Source organism: Convolutriloba macropyga, chromosome 1, assembly GCF_964194025.1.
Source record: "Convolutriloba macropyga chromosome 1, txConMacr16.3, whole genome shotgun sequence".
NCBI classification, from domain to species: Eukaryota; Metazoa; Xenacoelomorpha; order Acoela; family Convolutidae; genus Convolutriloba; species Convolutriloba macropyga.
Window position 1 is genome coordinate 9,434,755 of NC_134468.1, and position 19,715 is coordinate 9,454,469.

Here is a 19,715-nt window from a genome sequence, read left to right on the forward strand (position 1 = left end):
GTGTAAATAGGGGGGGGGGGGAGTGGTGGTGGTGGTGGGAGGGGGATGTTAAGTATTTGGGGATGTAGATCATTAGCTGTTGAGGATGTGCCTGCTATCAGTGTCGGATATTCCCATTTCCCTTATTGGGAAAGTAATCTTCCCAACTCTATTTGGCCATTAAGGCTTGATTGGATTATATGAAAATGTCACTCAATTGATATAAATGAGCTGCTGATTAACTTGAATGCAAAATGCTCTCGAGGCAAATATTGAGGTTGATGTCAATTCCTAACGCCCTCAGTCTTGTTTATGTCCCATTTTTTTTTGGGGGGGGGGGCTCATGGAAAAAAATAAGTTTTCATTCAGATTTTACGTTAATAAATTCTAAATATATTTCATACATTAGGTGAGGGGTTTAAAGTTTGATTAAATTTATTAGTTAATTTTTGTGGAACCTGTAGCAAACAGATATACTATAAATAAAATTATTGATACAGTTAAAAAAAATATTTAAATTACTTCAGGCCCAAATGTTAAAAATGTAAATTGGTCGGGAAAAACGAACATTTCAGTTTTTAATGGGCGAAAACTGGATCGAAAGCTCTAAATGAGTCATAAAAGATCTCGAAACCATCACTACGATTTTATTCAAGAATGATTTTATTAAGTAAATTTTGTAGCCTAAATGCAATGGAGTTAAAAAAAACTAGCTGATAATTGAATGCGATATGTTTGACATCAAACTGAAAAATTTCGACGCTCGGCTATTTATATGGTTCAGTTCAAGCAAGTGTTCGTAGACCAACAACCCCTCGTGCGATGCACCAAAGAAATCAAAATCTAATTTGTCAATGTAAGAAAGACAATATGACATTATCAAATCTAAAAAAGTTCAAGCCCCATCAAACTAATTGTCCATCCCCACGGGCAGTTAAAAGCTTGGACAGTTTAAAATTGTTATGCAGAATCGCCCAATTAAGTCTGGAACAATTTTTGAACGGCGCTCGTCCAGGCATTCTTGAAGAGTGAAAAGTTATGGAAGATCAAAAATGCAGGTTACTTACTACAAATGTACTGCAAAAGATGATATGTTAGTCAGATAAAGAAAATTGTCGTTCAGTCTCAATGATTGGATCTATTCTGTCCCCCCCCCAGTGTTTTTTATGACCTCCAGTTAAAAATTATATGTTGTTATATAGCACGTTTCTATGTAAAAAAATAGCACGTGGGCCTGGGGGTCATAAAAAATTTATGCTCACTAAGCTGGGGGGGGGGGGGGGGGGAACAGAATTAATTGTTGCTGCAGCGAAAATGTTTGAAACGTTTCGAAAGGGTCAAACTACCAAATTTCTAAATCCCATTACGTTAGCTATTGATACATTTATTGATACACTTGTTGAGTTTACCGAGGAAGTTAGAAGCAAAACAGACAACAAAAATTTCATAAAAACCGAATTGAGCGACCTGCGAAAACATTTTGGCTCTATCAATTAATCAGTTTCTAATGAAGAAAAGGAAATAAATGGAGTTTAGTGCCGAATCGATCAAATCTCAGTTTCAAAAAACAATCTCACTAATCAAACATAAGACATAAAAGTACACTTACTTAAATAGAGACTTAAATTTACAAAATCCTAATTCAGAACCATATTTTTCAGGGCATTTAATCTGATGTGACAGAACCTTCTAAAAGGAGCTATATTAGTTTCCCCTCTGCTCAACGCATACTGATGTTTAAAAGACTGATGGCCAGTAAAGATGATGAGAAAATGTCAGACTATGACTTAGATAAAGTGGTAGAATATATAAAAATAATGAAATCAATTGAACTCAATTGAATCGATAGAAAAAAATTTATTTGAGGCAAATTGCTTGCTCATTTTTTCTTGTTATTTCTCAGGTTTTACTCAAGCAACTATTCTGAAACAACTGAGCTAGGACTGAAAGTGTGCCAACATTTTGGTCAATGCGCTTTTTCAGCCAAAAAGCAGATGGATATTTTCGCCTTGTTCTGTTTAGATCTGCAAAAACATAATTTTATCGGAGTCTTGAAACAGATAAAATTAAAGATTTGAAAAACAAAACTTGCACAAAAGTCAGCTTGAAATCTTTTCTCTGCTTAGAGATTGCTATAAATCTATAGCAACAGTTGAATTCTAAGAAATCGAAATAGTTCAAGCAATGCACTGACCAGAAATTATCATCTTTGTATGATTACAAAGATCTATTTTCAAAAATGTCTCCTACAATTAGTCAAAACAGCAGCCAATTACACAGAAGATCAGATAAATTTTTTTAAAATTCATCGTCTTCTTGAGTGGTTTGCATTCAATAGCTGTCTCTTTTTTGTGAAGTAAAAAAAATTTTAACTTCTTTGTGGTGATTAGAACAGGTACTCACACGTAATGAGATATAAAACCATTCAAACAATTTTTAAACATCGTTTCTTAATTTAAAAAAAAACATCAATTACAAATATCTGGACCTAAAACTTAGGTTTTTGATATCTGCTGTAAAAAGTTTTGATAATCAGTACACTGCCAAAGAATTCAATCGCGAAAAACTGTTTTTGTGGCACGAATGCATTGTAGTACAATGTGGCACAATTTACATGTTCTCATGCATACTGAGTAAATGAGAAGTAACGGAAGTAAAATGTAAAATTTATATTGCAGGAGGAAATGTTGACAACGGATGCATTTCTTACCGGTGAAATAACTTCTTGGCTCCCGATGAGTAAAACAAAAGTTTGAAACAGTGATGAGGGGGTACTTGCGCATTAGATTGTTTTTTGCAATTTTCTAGTCCAATCAGCTGCTGCCTGTATAAAAATATGCAAATGAAGTAATCACAACGAGAGCTTATTTAAAACATATCAACAATGTTGTTACGGACCCTTGAAATTTCTAACAATTCGATTTCGAAGTTTGATTACTTAACGATGGTGATGGAATTATTATGGTTAATATTTTTAACACTGAGTTCCTAATATGTTATTTGTTTCATCGTATTTCTAAATATCAGCATGATTGACAACTACAAATAATAAATTCTTTTTTACACTGTGAGATTCGAACGAAAGTAAAAACCATGGGCATTAAAAATCCCTGGACTTGTTTTTGACAACCTTTTGAGTTTGCTAAAAGTTATTAAATTAAATCACTTCCATTTAAAATGACTATCTCTGTAGAGAAAACAAAGAACGTTACTTTAGGGTTTGTTTCAGAAGAATCTTAAAGTCGCTCGAAAATACTCATTCTCGTAACGACCCTTGACCTCCAACTGATAGCGAACTGATTCAATATTTCGAGCTTACTGTTCCATCATAAAAAAATAAAGCTTTCAATATGATTGAAGAAAAATTTAGATAAATTGGCAGAATATATAGAAATTATGAAATCAATTGAACTCTTTTGCAAAGTAAAGCATTAAGTGTGATAATAAAGACCATTCAATAAGTGTTTCTGAGCGTTGTTCTCAGAGACAGATAAAACAAATAAGGACGGTCTATTTCTGGCAGATATTCAGAGCTGTGAAGATTTCTGGAGATCCTATTGTAGAAAACCAGATATCCTAAGAATCCCATTTGATTGAATTTTGGAGAAGGTATTACAAGACCGCCTCAAAAATGCTTATTTGAGGCAAATTGCCTGCTCATTGTTATTTTCTTGTTTCTTCTAAGTTTTTACTCAAACAAAAACTATTCTGAAAGAACTCTGCTAGGACTGAAAGGGTGCCAACAATTGACTCAATGCGCTTCTTCAGCTAAAAAAATAGTTGAATATTTTTTGCCTTGGTTTAATTAGATCTGCGAAAACATAATTTTATCTGCGTCAAGCAACTTGAAAAACAAAACTTGCATAAAGGTCAGATTGAAAGGTTATCCTTGCTTATAAAATGCTATGACTTATAATCGTTTAACTTTTCCAACTTATTTGTGATGATTGAAACACGTACTCACACGTACAGAGATATAAAATTAATCAACTAATTTTTAAACGTCGTTTTTTAATTTTAAGTAAGATGAATAAAAGTTTCTAAACCTAACACGTAGGTTTTTGATATCTGCTGTAACAAGTTTCGGCAATCAATACACTGCAAAATAAAACCTGTGCACAAAAAAATGTTTTTGAAGCACGAAGGCGTCGTAGTAAAGTGTGGCACGAATTGCAGAATCCCATACTCACATGCATGCTGAGTAAATGAGGTATAACGGAAGTAACAAGTAAAGTTTAGTTTTATTGCACGAGAAAAATTTAACAGCACGATTCGAAGGCCTGTCAAAGTTATATTTAAGATTTTGTTACAGTTACTATGCTGTTATCGTAACGTTGAATTAATTTCTGGAAGTAGTTTTTAGTTTTGGCAACGTTTTTTTTTCAAATTCAACGCAAAGAACCGAGAATTTCTAACGAAAATTCACAATATTGCTTGAATTTTTGAGCGGTTTTTAACGCCTTACACCTCAATCCGGGTTCTATTAGACCAAAAAACCATCATCTGTGCAAAAAATAACGAAAAACGAATTACTCATACAGGCTGTTGGAAGCAAAAACTTCGTCCTCAGAGCACAAGTTTCATCCTTGGAGCTGAAGGGATGTACAAAAATCTAACTGACCAATTCCATTTGAAGCAATTTGAACTCTCTCTTACCTTTAGATCCCCCGCGGTGCAATTAACAACTGCCGTTCTCTTGTTCTGTGCGACTTTTGAAAGTGTAATAAGGCCACAAACTGCGCACAATGTTGTCATGTCTTTCAAGAGGGTGAAAATGATCAAAAGTGGGTCTCAAATTCAATTAAAAACAGGTCCAGAAAGCTTGGAGGGGAAGAATGAGTACATGAGGGTTTGTATGGAGTAAAAACAGATTTTCGCGTCTGCCATGATTGAATTACCTGTTCCTGATTACTATGAGTGGAGCCGCTATTGAAATACGTGTGCGTATAACATTGCGTACGGTTTGTGTGTATATACACACATATATACATACACATACGTATATATACAACAGGCGGACGCTATATACCTTTAGCACTAAAATAGTATAGGTAGTATTAGCTGGAAATATTTAAGCGTTTAAATACTACTGCATAAAAGATATATTGAGCACTTTTAGGGAAATGAAAAAGGGGATTGTTGTTGTTGAATGAATGAAAATAGGGAGGATATTTTGGAAAAAGTAGGAATTGAAAGGAATAAGGAAAAATAAAGCGGGGTGGTTGATAGGAATTAAAAACGCTCAACTGAAGTCATTCACTTCAACTATTAAGGTCTAGTGGTTGCTACTAACTTATTATAACTGCTATTACTAGTGCTGGTAGTTTTAATTTATAACAGTTTCTTCCTTCTTCTTCGGCTTCGCGAATTCGAGTTTGAATGTTCGGATTAAGATATAAATATTATAATCTAAATTTGAAGTAAATGTTTGCAACACACATAACTTATTCACTTGCAGTTTTGGTCTTGGCTTATTTTGGTTATCTAACTCTGAACTAGACCAAATTAGGCTCCACAAAGCCTGGGGTGGTTTTGGAAGAGACAAACAGGGAAAGAACACTACACAAAGTAGGGAAAAAGGCAGAATTGTTAAGGGGGGATTAAAAACATGTTGAATGAAACGAAAGAGGCGGAAAACACGCTATATATGAACAGCGGCGGGTTGTTGCATATTTGTATGTATGTATTTATGTATGTTCGTGTGAGTATATATGTGTGTATGTGTGTGTGTATGCGTGTGTGTGTGTGTGTGTTGCGCGCGCGCGCGCGCGCGTGTGTGTGTGTGTGTGTGTGTGTGTGTGTGTGTGTGTGTGTGTGTGTGTGTGTGTGTGTGTGTGTGTGTGTGTGTGTGTGTGTGTGTGTGTGTGTGTGTGTGTGTGTGTGTGTGTGAGATTACGTATGTCCTTTGTATTTTGCATTTGCTGGTGTGGGAGGGGGAGGGGGGTCTTGGTGAAGAGTTTGGAGTAGCTGAATCCGGAATAATTCGATTCCGGGCGCATTAGACATTAAGTGGGGTTTAACTGTTGCACTTGAATAGATAGTGATCAAACTTGGTAAGAATTGTTGGCCCTTTATCTCAATTTGTGTATGTCAATCTACGGTAGCTTTGTTTGTAGCTGCAGGCAATAATTGCAGAGTACTTGAATTGTTTCTTTGGGAAAAGTTGCCTTCAGGAAGTGAGAGATTTAAACAAGATAGAATAGAAAAGTTATCTCGCAACTTCCTGAACGGCAGAAGGAAAATTGCAAGCACTGGAAAGTGGTTAACAGAGGCGCCGCATTAACTTATAACTCAAATTTAGATAAGGATTAGAAATCATTCTAATTTGTTGACTGTACTCATTCTTTAAAAGTAGATCCAGAAAGTCAATTCAAAACTAACTCAGAATATGAAAACAGGAATGATGAATGCGAGATTAACCAAGATATAAAATTTGATATCATTATTTGAACAATTTTTAATCACAAATTTTTCAAAGATCGATTTTTTTTCAACCATGTATTGTCTATTTCTCCACCAGATATGTGTTTTGTTTATGTCACAGGTACATTACGCAATAACACCTAGTGATGAGCGGATTTAAATCTTGCAGGAATCTTGCTAGAATCTTGCAAGAATCTTGCAAGTTTTTGAATTCTGCAAAATTTAATTGTGTATTTTTGGTAGCTAAAACTATCTGAAAAGAAAATGAAACGACTGATATGATAATTCTTGATCAACAGAACTGAACCTATATGATTTTTTTCGTAAAAGCCTTTTGAATGTGAAATCTTGCAAGAATCTTGCAAGCTTCCTGCAAGATTTTGAACTCAAATACAATTTTCCGACAAATAACTGGAAACATCTCGAGGTAACCAAATCTGTCCTTTTTAAGTTCAATTTACCAAATAAAATACAAAAACAAACACTTCCAAGCTTTCCCCCTTTTTGTATTCAAACGAATTATTTGTAGAGAAAAAAGCAGTTGGAATTTGTTTGTTCCTGATCTTATCGGTAATTTGGAATCTTTTTGTAGTTGTAAAAACATTCCGATTGATGTTAGGTTTAATTACTTTCCTGTAGTTTATTTCAGTAACTCCGCACTTGCCGGTCTAGAGTCCGGAATGAAATGGGTGGGAATAAACTCAAATTTCATACTGGAAAACCTCAAGAGTCATTTTTTTACTTGAGATCATGTTCCCATAACCTGTTAGCTATTCTAAATTTAGTTATTCCTTTATTCTGGTTTTTGTCGTTTTGTTTGTTTTCGAGAACTGTCTAAGTGCGGCTTTTTTACTGTACTATATCAGTACTCTTATAGTTGATTTCAGTAACTCCGGCACTGCCAGTCCCAAGCCCGGAATGAAAAAGGAGGAGGGAAAAACCGCAAAAATCATATTGGAAAATCTCAAGAAGAGTGAGGTTTTAACTTGACTTCAGAAGATTTTCCGACAGTTGATTAACTTTTTCAGCTCAACCAGCAACAAAAAAGCAGCCAGGTAAACAGGACAAAAAGGTAAATTATTTACAAAATCTTGTACAATTCTTGCAATATGGATTTAAAAACTTGCAAGAATATTGCAAGGTGGATGCAAATCTTATAAAAATCTTGCAATATGGATACAAATCTTGCAAGATTTTTTGCAAGACACTTGCAAGATTTTAAATTTTTTCATCACCAGGGACAATATTAAATTAATTGGTAATAAAATTTATTTCAGTAATTCCTATAGATTTCAGCTGATAGAATTACCAAACATCATATAATCTCCGGACACCTCAAGACCATTTTGTCTTCAGTTTAGTTTGAGTCAATAAACTTAGGTTTATTAGTCAGTTAGATTTATTATTCACTAATGTTGAACTTCTAAGCAAAATGGCTACTTTTCCCGGTATTGAGGTTTCCCAATATTAAAGCTTCTGAGACAAGCTAAGCCCGGGTCAAGGAATAATCGCAAAAATATGTAAGATAAGCGGTGAAAAGTTGCTTTTTTTCACCGCAAGTTTCGTACATAAATTTGGGGTGAAATGCAGTGAAATTATGTAATTTCACCGCTATAGTAAGCGGTATTTTTACAAAAAGTCACCGCAATTCACCGCCCTTACAAGGGTTCAAACCTCGCACCCCATGCATGTCATGCTCTTCTTCTTCCACTGCGCCATCTATCACTGAATTCTTATATATTTGTTTTGAATATAAATCAAATTCCTTCTGCTTTCTGTAAAACATGCGCAGTTTTGTACGATTTGCGATTTTTAGTGGTGAAATTACTTATTTGAGCGGTGACATGTGGTGATTTTTTGTAAGTTCAACGCTTACTTTAGTGGTGAAATTACAAAAATTCATCACTTAGAAAAAAGTGTTAAAAAGATGTAATATTCAGGGGTAATTATAGGGGGGGCTCAAATCTAACCATTCCCCCCTTACTCCACATTAGTTTCACCGCATTCACTCCTGATCTCACACAATTTTAACGCTTTTTTCTAAGCGGTGATTTTATCTAAGTTCGCCACCAAGTTAAGCGGTGAATTTATGTAATTTCATCGCAATCACCACTTATCTCACATAATTTGGACACCTTTTTCGGAGCGCTGAATTTATGTAAATCCACCGCTAAAATCGGTGGTGAAATTTTGTAATTTCACCGCTACCAGGCGATAAAGTTTTTTTTTCACCGCATTCAGCGCCTGATTTATGTAATTTCACCACATAAACCGCTTATCTTACAAAGTTTCCAGCATTCACCGCTGTCGTCTTCTGAATTTCTAACCAGACTAACAATGAGGGGGATTTGTCGCCCAGAAGATCGATCAAACTTAATTATAACCAACACCGAAGGTTTAAAAGAAAATGATGAAGCAAGCGCTACCTTGTCTCTTTTCCGAGTTTTCCCCCTCGTTCACTCTTGCAGGCTGTTAAAAATGCTTTGTCCCAAAAGACGTTAAATTGAATAGAGAACACCAGCACAAATGTAGAATCCACAGTAAAGAGATGCAACTCTCAATCAACTAACAACTTGAGACAAATTCAACTGCAAAAATTTTGGATAAGTTCAAAGTTTTATCGTGATTCACTCGCAATATAATTAACCAAGTTGCTCAGAGTTTCCTAACTGGTCTTGCAGCTTTACTGACAATTTTAAGTTTAGTCCCACTTAACCAACCGCTCACTAGCTCAGTATTTTCTCTCTCTTCCTTTAACTTATACACGATAAGCTGATTACAACTTTTCTATTTGGCTAACTTTATCTTATCTTAATTAAATACACTTTTAGAACTTAAGTAAACACCATAAGTAATTCTAACTGATTGATACATCCGCAGGAGGGGTTCCCTTCACTAAACAAACAGATTAACGTCAAAGTCCGCGGTCCTTATCACCCTTATTTGCGCACACAAATTTGGCGCCAAGTCAATTTTGTCGCTTTTGTTATTCAAGGACTATTGGTCTCCATGGGTAAATATATCGCTAATTCATGCTTGCTAAAGCCAAAATAATGGATTGGTATGCTTTTCCCAACATTCCGTGCAATTCCCCATACAAAAAATAGTTAAAAACCGAACTTTCGCAAAAACCCAAAAATTTGACCTCTAGAGGTCAATTAGAGGTCAACAGTCGAAGATGAAGGGTCAATTTGGTAAAAATAAGTATTGGCGCGGAAAGTCTTTCCATAGTTACACCTACCCACCAATTTTTATCACCTAACTCCTAATAGAACACGAGCAATGACCACGCACACTTTTCATCGACCTCCCGGATGACCCCAAATTTCCAAATTTAATAACTTGCGAAGTAGTGGTCAAAACGTCTTCGGGTTTTATATTAACTATAGGGTGCCACCAACTTGCCTGCCAGGTTTTATGACCAACGGATCAGCCGTTGCGAGTCGTTTGCAATTTAAAAATTTTTAACGAGTCGTGGGTGCCGAAACCCGAAATATCCGAGTTCGGCAAAATTGACCGGAGTGGTTATTTTTTGTCACTAACTGTCTCAGGTTATCACATTGAAACTATTTCAAAGTCATTCGGGCGCTCAAAAAGGCCAATTTCCAGTTTTCGCCACTCGGGTTGTCCCGAAGCACCAACTTCCGGCCGGAATCTGGGATTGAAAAACCACCAATCGAAAGCCCTTGAAAAGTTACACTAACCCTCCAAAAATCATAGGGCTACTACCAATACTCCACGAGCAATTCAAATTTTACAATCCGCAGCAGCGGCCTGCGCTAGTTCCGTGCAGGTTGGTGTGGGGTAAAATCTGACATTAAAATCGGATTCCTCGTACCCAAATTAGTCTATCCCTCAATTTTCAGGTCAATCGGACGTCAACTTTTCGAAAAAATACTATTTCAATTTAGGTGCTAACTACATTCCTGTGATAATTACCAATATACTCAAAAATCGCCATTTTACATCCTAAACCCTTCCCAAGATCATGCAAAAACAATAATTCATACGTGCAGGACATTACAACTGATTAATCGCCTTATTTCTGAATCAAACATTCATTTTTCACAGTAAATTACCTAACAACCTTCAAATCTCACTACTTCCGGTGTTAACAGCTGGAGGGTGGGTGGTCGGATTCACCTGGAAATTATTCTCGCGATAGAGGACCACTAGGGGTACCTCCCAATCATCCACCAGTTACCAACCAATAACTCCTTCCCATCCCGGGGGGGGGGTCAGACAACTTTTTACAGGTAGGGTATTTGGAAAACTGATAAATTGCCTTTTTATTTACTTTAAGTCAGCAAAACACTACTTAACTAATCATTCTGTCTTACTTTGCATACAGTATTAAGTCATATAGATTTTCAGTTGAAATGGATAGTCGAGTCTACTTTGAAATCGTTCATTATATTAAATCTGGTCTTTATCCGAGAAATTCTACGTGGATTTACAGGAAAGAACTCCGTAATCGATGCAAAAATTTTTATCTTTCAAAAGGGGTTTTATTGCGAGTGGTTTCAGGACTCACGGTTCTACACCGGGGTAACGCAAGAAATAAGCTTACAGAACTGCACAGGAAAAACGTTCATCCCTCCAGAGAAAATCTGGAATCTATGGCGCAACAAACATTTAGTGTCCGCGACCAACGAAAATGGTGCCGAAAAATCGTAAAAGAGTGTCTCGATTGCAACAGTGAAATTCTATTTCACTGTACTCGTGGTCCTATGAAGTTTCTATCCGAAGCGGAACTAAATCGGGTTTGCCGGGAGCTTGGCCTAGAACAAGGACAGCGTCATTGCTACGAGCTATTTGAAAGGTAAGCACTTGTATCCCAAATTCACTCTGACTAAATTAAAGTTATAATCTTGGGGTTTTTAGTTGTCCCGCGTTCGATACTGCACAGTATGATCCCGTTACCTTAGATGTTGCCCACCCCACATTCAATTGCGTGGCCTCTTGTCTATCAACCATTATCACTGGAGATCGCACTCAGGCTGGAAAAATCGAACAACTTTTTGTTAGTTTACGTAATGGACCAAACAAGCATTTATTTAAATGTCGTGGCAAAACCCCCTGACCCGAGAAATCGAGGATGTGGAGTACAGAAACACTACCGACTTACGATTATTCGCCCGCCATTGTCGGTTTAACATTTATGTGTACTATGATCCTGAGGGTGGGGAACAGCCTTGTTATCTAAAACTGGCTGGAAAACATAAAGGAGTTCAAAATGGTGGGATATTCTTGAAATTTCAAGTGGTAGAGGATGTGCGACACTGTCTCCCAATATATCGATGCGAATTGAAATCAACGAGCGGGTAATAAATTTTTGTTTAACTTAATACAGATATATACAATAAGAATTTAGTTTTTCTGGGTCTTGGCTTGCTCCCTAGCGAGCATTTTCTCCACCGCCAAGGCAATTTTTGGGTCCTTTTTACAGATATCCTCTGTATTTATTCCGCCAGTAGCGGCCATCTTGGTTTTGCTCTTTTTTGGGGCCGGTTTTGCTTTTTCTTTTCTTGTTTTTCCTTTCAGTACTGGTGCAGATGTGCCAACTTCTACATGCGAGGGCTCAAATAAGGACGAGGGAAGTGATCCGGGCACAGAAATCTCCCATCCTGACGTACTTGATTCAGTTTTTCCTCTCAATTTACGAACAATTTTTCTAGTTTGCTTTGTTCTGGCCATTTAGTTTAAGCTACTTCGTTTAACAACCTTGACTTGTGCTTTTATTCAATTATTTACTAATTCACCGTCGCCTGTTTGTCTCATCAATCTAACATGACAGCCTTTCATTATTCAACCGCAACCAATTCGTTATGCCTTTATCCGGTTTGTAACTTTGCTTACTTTTGTGCATATTTGTTTTAATAAGAATTTGGGGCACCATTTGTTTGCTTTCAAGAGAGTTTTAAATTTGTTCAATTTAGCTTTGGTGTTATTATCTTAATTAGATTGTCCTAATTGCGAGCTTTCTAAAGAGACTACATGCACACACTTTCGCCGCCTATAACTAACTATAATCAATTTCATGTTCGCTACACTCCCCCCTCTATTCTCATCATACTCCCGAATGATGGCAAAACCTGCAAGTTAAAATAAATTATCAATACAGAAAAACGAGAAATAAATTTTCTGACAATAAAATTTTTTAAAGTAGTACTTAGTCTTCGTCGCTTGACGACAATCCCAGTTCCTGTACTATTACTTCCCTTCGCTCCAAGAGAGACAATTCCTCCAGCAGCGATCTTTCGCGTGCTCTGCATCGCTCCAACGCTCGCTCGATCTTGCGCTTGTATGCAATGTGCGCGTTGCTAAATGTGTTCGCACCTCGAGTGTTGCGTCTTCTCCCCACGCAGTACGCCACTCGTTGTCCAGTGGTTCTACTGGTCCAAGCGGGAATTTGCCTTTGGCCCCATCTAGGTACTCATCCCCTGACCGCAGCGGATCCTTCCCCCGATGTTTTAGTATGCCTTGCATTTGTGTTGTTTTGGTTCGGTTGATCCCCTTGATCCATATCATTAGCCGACTCATCTCGTTCTCTTACTTCAATTCTGCTCGCAGTGTGTACTTCACCTTCGCTGTCACTCCACGGTCGTCGGCTGCTCATGGTTTGCTGTTTTTGTCTTAGTGAATTCTCTCCAGCTAATGCGGATGCTCTTATCTTATCTCTTTGACAAATTCTCTTATTTCTCAGTTTGTTTTCTCAAGGTAAATTTGGATGTCTAATTTGTGATAAGAGAGCTTCACTCAATCTTGCCCATTGTTTAAACATCTCATTAATCACGCCATCTGTCAAGTAAGCCGTATTCTATATTTGCTCAAGATAACCATTATTTCAATCAGGACGTCCAATCGTTGCCTAACCATAAACCAGCTCAATCATCAAACCGTTCAGCATTTCTCGAACGCATTCATCCAACAGAAACCCAAAATGTAAGGACATTTTAACAATTCCCTTTTCCTATATGCTGTAATTTTTGTGTTGATACAAATCTTGTATTTTTTTCTCATAACCATTGCTCATTGTTTATTTCAGGGACGCCTTCAACAACAGGACTCTGGCTTTTATTTTTTCTCATGGATTAACCAGCAAACCCTTTGATTTCCTTCCAGCTTTGGACATTGATTGTATTCTGGTTCACGTGGTCTCCAAAAGCCCTGTGCCAACTAATCCAGAAGAGTTCTATCTACTAGACGTTTCGGTTATCCTGCAAGGCCAGGACACCAAACTACCGCTTGGAAATTCCTCAGGCCCCTTCCAACGGCTCAAACTGGCTCTAAACCATGAGGCCGAGTTGCACGAGGACGGGTCGATCTTGCACCAAGTTCTCAATTGGTTAGAGAGACCTAAGCTCGCGTCTTAGCTTCGCAGACTTTCAGAAACCTTTGACTAGACTCAATATTTTTTTATACATAGTATTGTTTCTTATCAGACTTTCACTTCACTTAGCAATCTTCTACTGTAGCCATTTGTGTCTTCTTATTAATTTAACTTAAAACCTGTTTTGTTTCTCAATCGATGCGTTTTTTTGAGTGAATCACGTTAGTAATTATCTAGATTATAAGACAGGGTAAGATCTAGCATTAGGGTATAAGTTTGAAAATTAAACTGCGCGGCAAATACAGACTAACCCACAATAAAACCAAAAACAAAACTGAGGGTCGGTAAAGTCAAAGCACTTAAAATCCCAGTGGTACACTGTTAAACGAAATTTAAAAAAATTAGCTTCCTTCAGTTTCACTGTTGGATCTGACATCATAAGGTAAGAAGAGATTCTGATTAGCACATCAGTTTCGTTTTTAAAATATAAAAAGGATTTGACATATAAAGTCATCCGAATACCACCGTGCAATCTTGACTAATATTAGAAAAAGGAAGGTCTGTACTCACGCGAGTCCTTTCTGATTAAAGAAGAAAAAAAACTTAGTGTTGAGGGCCAGCGTGCTCTCTCCGCAACCAATCCACGTCACTTCCTACCGAAGTCCTTCTGCAACAAATCACGTCCGGGTGAGGCTTTAGATGGTCTCGGCATTGTCCTTTCTCCCTGCGAGCTGACCAACATTTTGGCCGGTTCAGGCTCTTACTGTGGTAGGTCGGCGTCCTCAGGAAGCAATTCACGATTTTGAATCCAACTGCGTCGCCTGCCTTCCATGTCGTCCAAAATCATCCTGGTTGAGCTATGGGACGGCGAACCGATTACCACCTCATCATTGCTAATGCGATCGATGCTACCTCTTTTGTGTTTACGGTGGTAGCGCACAGGGGAACCACAGTTCGTCTCGAGTGTTCGAAAAACGATTCGTCGTGCAGTGTCTCCTGACAAGGACACAATTTGAGTTCCTGCAACTTTTTCCAAATCAGCCAGAGTATAACGAGCAGACTTGTTATAGCTACCAGACCTAGAAGAATGCGCAGGGGTGAACTGTGGTACGCCTTCCAGTGGAACGGCGTATGCTTGTCAAGAATGTGTTCCGCAAAAGGCCTAACAATCAATTCCAATTCCCTTTGGTCCACTGTGCCCTCTGGTAAGTCTACCAGGTTTAGTCTAAAAGACTCTATCATCTCATCATGGGCAGCGTTCATATAACTTTCAGGGATTTCGACGCCTTTTTTCTCGTTCTCCACAATTTTCAAAACTTGAAACAATGACTGCAGTAGCGGATGCTGTTCAACAGTAACAACTTTGCTGGAATTATGCTGACATGTTCTGGAATCCGAGTATAGAACGATCGTTCCCGTGGGGTTTCCAACCCTTCCATGGCAAATGTGTCTAATCAGACAACTCCTGCATCCAGGTATCTGTTCGCCTTGTGATTGGTTTTTCACTCTGGTATAGTTGATGAATTTGAAATCATCGTTGCTGGACGTGATTAGGTAAGTTGAGTCATCCAAGTATTCTGCAGCTGCTTCGTCGGGTAGCATTTCAACTTCATGAGGACAAAGTCTCAAAGCAGAGGTTGGTAAGTTGAAAATTAGGCTCGAAAGACAAGTTGCCGAGGAGCTTCTTGCCATTGGAAAAGATTTCATGCAGAGCATCAACCTGGAGCTCCCCCTACAGTGCGAGTTCATCTTTCCTTCAGTAACTTCCGCAAAATTATTATCATATTCCAAAACCAGCAAACAATTTTTATCAAATCTGTACTTGGTTGCCGTCGACCCTATTGGTTGCGGAATAGGTACTGCGTGGTAAACACGATGAAAACCATTCGTATGATGAACCGGAATATTGAGCAGAATGTTCAAACTATTGTGTGTAACTATTGTCGATTCAACAAGTTCAAACCCATAATACGTCATAAGATCATGTCGTGGAATTGCCTCTTTCTGGGTGTCCAGTTGAAGACCATCTAAGACCTGCAATAGAACTTCCAGTGGGATCAATGTAGCAGGAATGTGTCCCTGAGCCAGAGAACCCAATGCATCGTCCAGCACGTAGCCAAAATTGTGCGAAGCAACTTTGCAGGCAATTAACTCCAATCTTATAGCAGTCAGGTGATCGCTGAAATTTCGAACTCCTGTTGTGAAGGCAATGCTCTTTTTAAAAGTTGATGCCCACTCATGACTTTTTTCGCACTGTCGCGACTTTTGGTCACCATAAGCTCCATGAGATACCGCTTTCGCTAGTTGCGAAACCGCAACTCTAATAGTGTGAAAATTTGCGTTTGCATCTTTGGATATCAGTCGTAATTGACCCTGGGTTTTGTTAAGAGAGTGGCCTAGCAAGTGAATCTTCTCTCCTGATTCCAACGTAACTGTTCGAATAGCTCCGTCCAAGAATTCCGATTCTTTGCCCAAACGGTCAATGTCTTTGCTGCTTCCACAGAAACCAAAGAAAGACATATAGTGGCAGAAACCTTCTTTAAGTACTGGGGCAAGTACAATTGAGGAAACTACTGAGACGGCCGCAATCCCGGCAAAAATTGCTCCAGAACCGCGACGTTCGCGGCCGTGATGGGGATTAGTCGTTCCATTAACAAACGTCCCTACGTGGTCCTTAATGTCCCTCCAAACCTTTTCAATCTCCTGGACTTCATATTCCACGCCTTTGATTGTCACATATGTACTGTTCAGAAATCGTTCCTGTGTTTCGTGATCACCACATATGGTTCCATCATAGCCTCTCCACTTTATTGCCAAATTCAACTGGAATTTCTGATAAGCCAAGTCTAAGTGAGTCAGATTTATTGCCGGTAGTCCAGGAATTGGCACGGTTACCCACGTTGCTTCGAGTCCACTTGAAATTATCACTGGCGTTTCAGGAATGAAAACCGCTCCAGCCGTGTTTCTTTCGATCTCTGATTGCACTATTCCCGCAAGAATGAGCAACGCAATGGCCCTCCACACAACCACCCCTCCCATTATGAATGATTGTATCTAAATGAATGTCAATATTAATTTACTGCGAAATACCACAATAAACCTAATTCATTAATCGAGATCAATAATTTTGCCCAATATACTAAAAGTAATTTTTTTTATTTTATTTTTGCAGGGAGGGGTAACGAAAAAAACTAAAACCTATCAATAGTATCAAAATAAATCGTCTATTCATCGGTCCCGAGTCGGATCACGGGCTTAATGTCTCGCCGAGGTCGTCTGCGCGCCAAAGGAGTCTCTTTTAGCGTTTCAGGCGTTTCATTAGCTTGGGTCACCGGTTGTTCCTCCACGTCAAGTTCTTGTGCGTTTCTATCAGCTAGTGGACATTCCTCGTTACTCTGGTTCGATTCTCTTAGATCACTACCTTGTCCAATGTTTGCATCAGCTAACTTGTCTACAATCTCCTCCACGTTGCAGGGGTTAGAGCCTTGTTCGGCTTCAACTAGCGGGATGGAGGGCTCATTTGATCTCGCATCACGTGATCGGATTTGTGCCGCAGCAATATTACGTCTGCGTTGTTGCCTTTCATGGAGCGTGCTTTCTGTATTCCGCATGACCTCCGCATCATCATCATCTTCTTCCACCTGATCATCAGGGAATTTATTGAAGAAATCCTGCGAACGAAAAGGTGTAGGTCGCTTGTTCCTGCCACTTGCGTCACCAGTTCGCTCCTCATTATATGGTTTTAGCAAATTGAAATGAACTATCCTGTTTTTCTCGGTCTTCCTTCTTTGAAAATCATGTAGTTGACTTCTGAAGTCCTTTCCTGGATAATGTAAGGGCCTTCGTAGGGAACAATGAACTTCTTTGATTTGGCTTTTGTTTCGAATAAAGCCAAACCTTTGCATCAATTTCGTAAGGTTCGCCATAGACTTTCTTGAAGTAAAAGTCCTTCTCTCTCTGCTGTTTTACTCCTAAATGCTCCCTGGCGTTAGCATGAGCTTCATGAAACTGTGCCTCGAGCCACTCGAAAAATTCTCCTTGGCTGCGCTCTTCATCATGGGGTTTTGGATAAAACAAATCATTTGGATACTGGCATTCCTGTCCAAACACTAGACTAAACGGCGTGGCTTGTTTGGTCCTATGAACGGTTGTATTGTAAACGAAATCAACGTAGGGTAACATCTCTTCCCAGGTCCAAGGATTATCAGCACAATAATTGGATATGACATCCGCCAAAATTCTATTGTGCCTTTCAACTTGGCCGTTTCCCTGAGGGTGATATGGAGACGTACGTGTTTTGTCAATCTTCAGTAGTTTACACAAGTCGAGGATTAACTGACTAACAAAGTTTTTTCCTTGATCTGTGTGCAAAACATCTGGTACTCCGAACTTTAAGACCCACTTCTCAACAATTGCTCGGGCGACATCTTCTGACTCTGTACCCACGAGAGGTGTGCTTACAACGAATTTTGTAAACAAATCAGTTATCACTAGCATATGCTTTGCTTTTGAAGCTTTGGCCATTGTTACTGGTCCCAAAATATCGGCTGTTACCTTATTAAATTGAATTCAACTTTGAACGGCTGGAGGCCGACAACACGTTTCCGGCCCGCGGTTGTCCTTGCAGCACAAGTAAGGCACCACAATAACCGTTTTTCTATATCCAATCTCATTGACGGCCACCAGAACCTTTGTGTGACCCGATTGAGTGTTTTTTCGAATGCAAAATGACCTCCACTAACGGGAGAGTCAAGTAGTTGTTCTAAAATCTCTTTACGGCCACTTGCTGGAACAATCAATTGCAGGACTGGTTTCTCCGAGGAAACACTCTCGTTCCTGAACCACTTACGATATAGTATTCCGTTCTTAATCGACAATTCATTCCATCTTCCCCATAGTGCCATTACCTCTCGCCCGTATTGGGCAGCTTCATCTTTGGTTATCAGGTTTGTTCCAAAGTTTAGACAGTTTTTGTTTTCATCTACAGTTGCCCAAAAGAGAATGCGGCTGATCCCCTCATCTTGTTCTTGCATCAACCTCACGTCCGATTCAGCACTAGTCCAAGCTATTGAAACTTGTTCTTCATCGTTTTCTAGCAGTTGGTCATCTTCTCGATCCGGTGTTTCGTCATACTGACCCTGAAATGTAAGCCGTAGATGATCAGTGGCCTTGGAAATTGCTGTCTATATCCACAACATCGGGACAATTTCCGGTCATCTCTTCTATTTCTCCGGGTTCCCACTCAGGACTCTCCTCTGTGCGTCTTGTGAGTCCGTCTGCGTTGGCATGTTTCAATCCAGCTCGATGGACTACTTGGAAATTATACTCCTGTAGGAACTGACACATTCGGTACGTCATTCCTGTTGCGTCATGGTCATTGTCCTGCCTGAACAGCCATCGAAGGCTAGCATTATCGATTCGAATGATGAACGGTAGTCCCCATATGTAGTTCTTATACCATTTCAATGCCTGTATCACCGCAAGTGCCTCGCGTTTGGTTGTGGAGTACATCATTTCTGTTTTTGTGAGGACTCTACTTGAGTAAACAATTGGCCGTTCCACCCCATCGACAACATTAGAAATCACTGCTCCTAAGCTTACTTTGCTGGCATCTGTATCAATGATGAAGGGGCAATCAAAACGAGGAAACTGCATCACTGGCGCGGTAGCAAGTTCGTCTCGAAGTCTATCAAATGATAATTGGCAGTCGGAATTCCACTCGAAGCGAGCATCCTTCTTTGTGAGATCCGTGAGTGGCCTTGTAATTTGTGCAAAATCTCTCACAAAGCGTCGATAGTAATTGCAGAAGCCAACGAAAGACCGATTCTGTTTCACCGTCTTTGGTACTGGCCAATGCTTTACCGCCGAAACTTTATCAGGGTCAGGTTTTGCTCCACCGTTGCCAATAATATGACTAAGATATACGACTTCTCGTTGAAATAATTTACACTTCTTGGGCTTCAACTTCAAGTTCAGCGCT